We start from the raw sequence: 3,117 nt of genomic DNA, 5'->3' as shown, positions 1-3,117 counted from the left end.
CGGCGCGGCCGGGCGCGGCCGGCCCGGGCCCGGCCGCGCCGCCATCTTCCGTGCCTCGCAGTGCTCGCGCCCCGCCCGCCGGGGTCCCCGCGGCTCCGGGGAGGCCCTCCCGGCCGCGCGCGGCGCCCTCCGGAGCGCGGCGGAGCCCCGGGTGGGAGCGGCTCCGGGGCCGCTGGAATCCGGGGCAGGACGTCTTGTTTGCCCGGGCGGCGGCTCCCCGGCCAAGCCTGCACCGGCGCCTGCGGGGACCCCCGGGGACCGACTTGAACTCGAGTCACCTTCTGGGGCCGCTGTCACCCGCAGACCCAGAGCCCTTGGGCGTGCCGGGTGGGCAGGCCTTCCCCACGGAATGAACTGCGCCTCAGCCGCCGTGCCGGCACGCCGCCCCCGCCGCCCGCAGCGGTATTTTAAGCCGGTGGTGGTGACCCGAGGTTAGAAATTCATCTGTGCATCTACCACCGAAAGAGTGTGTGTCTGTAAATAGTGCTCTCGCTTCCTTTCCCTTCCCTTCCACTTCTCCTGTCGTGGGAGAGATGTCAAGTGGGCTGGGAGGGTCATTAACTCTTACATAAGAATTTAATAGCAATGGATTCTGTCGTGCTGCCAAATGCAGACCTCGCTGCCAGGGCGGAACTCGGTGAATCTGATTTATTCTGTTTGGTTCAACAAGTGCTTATTGGGTGCTTACTGTGTGCCAGGGATTTTGAAACGTGTAAAAGTCTCAAGTCCGGAGTTTAGATCTGGGGAAAGCTTTCCATTTTGCTTAAGTGTGGAAATTCGATTGTTCATAAGCTCATTGAACGTTGTATCGGGGGCCTACTGTGTGCAGGGTGCTCTGGAGGACACACAAGAACATGAATAAAGTTATGCATCCTGTACTCCGAGACGCACTCTCTATGTGGGGAAAATAGCGGGGAGTCGGGTAGAATGCTAGACTGTGTGGCAGGTGGTAGGAGAGAGGTTCGGTTCTGTCTCCAACAGGTGCCAAGTTATGGGCTTGACTTTAGGTGATGCTCAACTGATGTGACTTCTTCACCCTTACCTTATTTCAGGGCCGGCTGATTCAGTCCACCTCTGAAAGGCCTATGGCATCTTTCCTTCCTCTCCATTCCCACTACCAAAGCTTACTTCGTCCACCCGTTCATCTATTCAAAAAATGTGTACTGAGCATCTCCTATGTGACAGACACTGTTTAGGTTCTTGGGATATATTGCTAAACAAAAGAGGCAAAATTAATAGCCCTCTGGGTCTAACAATTTAATTCTGGGTCTATGTCCTCACCCTTGGGCCACTGAGACATCCTTTCACCTGAACGTCTCAGCTTTACCTCCTATAATATGTCCTGTAGCCAGCTTCCATACTGATTTTTCGTAACTAAAAGTTTATCCTTTGATCATGCATGCTGTTCCATGGTTCAAAAAAGCCCTCCTGGTAAACTGGCCTACCCTATTTGATATTACCTCCCCTGTTCCTAAAATTCTTCACTTTATCCAAGACATTTTCACAAGCAAGTTTCCATGCCTGTGCTAAGCCAGTGTTCTGTAGTTTCCACCAATGTGAATTACAAAGGGTTGAATTTGTCTCCCAAAGATAGCTTCAACTCCTAACCCTCCGTACCTGTGAACATGACCTTGTTTGAAAATAGAGTCTTTGCAGGTGTAATCGAGTTAAAATGAGTTCATACTGGGTTAGGAGGGGCTTTAAGACCAATGACTGGTATCTTTATAAGAGAAAAGAGAGGAAGAATTGGACCCGCAAACACAGGGAAGAAGGCCGTGTGAAGAGATGGAGATAGAGATTAGAATGATGCAGCTACAAGCCAAGGAATGCCAAGAATTTCCAGGAGTTCTGAGAAGCTAGAAGGAGGCAAGGAAAGATTCTTCCCTAGAGACTTCAGAGGGAGCGTAGCCCTTCCAACACCTTGATTTTGGACTTCTAGCTTCCAGAACTGTGAGAGAATAAATTTCTGTTGTATTAAACTGTACAGTTTGTGGTAATTTGTTACAGCAGTCCCAAGAAACTAATGCAGGAATTAATCTCTCTCTCTCTCTTTGCCTCCTTTCTCCCTTCACCTTTCCCCTTCTCTCTTTTCCTTCATTCTCTGCCAGATCGTGAAAACCTTGAATGCCTGCTAAGAAATTTCAACTTTATTCTAAAGGCATTGGCAACTGAATGAAGGTTTTGGTTTTAGAGCGAGAGAATGACACGTTCAGAGCATTCTGAGGAATGACTCAGAAAACTATCCAGAGGATGGCTGTAGTCATCCAGATAAGAGGCAACGATGGCATGAGCAAAGCCAATGACAGTGCAGATGGAACACAAGGAACAGGTGCAAGATTTATTGTGGAGATAAGAGTGGAACAACTTAGCAACCAATGGGATATGAGGATTGATGGAGGCAAAAAGATTGCAAGTGACTGGGAAAGTGTCTGGAAGGATGATGGTTCATAACACACCAGAATGGATGAGAAGAAGAAGAAGTCTTAAGGTGAGCGGGGCATGATTAAATTGGTGTTGCTGGTTAAATAAACAGTTTCCATTGGTTCTTTGCTGTGTGGTCCCTCCTGCTTTTCACCTTTCCCAACCCTCTGCATCTTTAAAGGCTCAAATTAGTCCTCACCTCTTCTAAGAAGGTTTAATGAAATGTTTCTTCTTCAAAACAGTTTTAGCCTTAACTCATTGGGAACTATATCTTTTTAGAGTTGGAAAGTACCTTTGGGGTCTTCCAGACGCTTCTACAACCTCCCCAAAAGTGATCTTCCCTCTGTTTCAGTATGTCTGGTGACAGAGTGCTCACCGTTGGGTAACTGTTCTAAAGTTCTACAATTAGAGAAGACCTCCAGGAAGAATCAAATTTGCCTCTCTGGAAATTCCAATGGTTAATATTAGTGCTGCCTCCTAGAGCTTCATACGTCAAACTCCTCCTATACATGACAGCCCTTCAGACGCTTGAAGATGGCTCTCATGTCCTTCTGAAGACTTCTGTTCCTCAGAATATGCTGTTCTGGATATGGTTGCTATATAACACACTCTCCCCAAACTTAGCAGCTTAAAACAGTTTGAGAAATGCTCATCTGGGCAGTTCTGGCTCTGGTTCTATCATGAGCTTACAGTCAG

The sequence above is a fragment of the Equus quagga genome, chromosome 15 (genome assembly GCF_021613505.1).
Source record: "Equus quagga isolate Etosha38 chromosome 15, UCLA_HA_Equagga_1.0, whole genome shotgun sequence".
Lineage (NCBI taxonomy): Eukaryota > Metazoa > Chordata > Mammalia > Perissodactyla > Equidae > Equus > Equus quagga.
The sequence above is the reverse complement of the archived record's forward strand: the minus strand, read 5'-3'. Positions refer to the sequence as shown.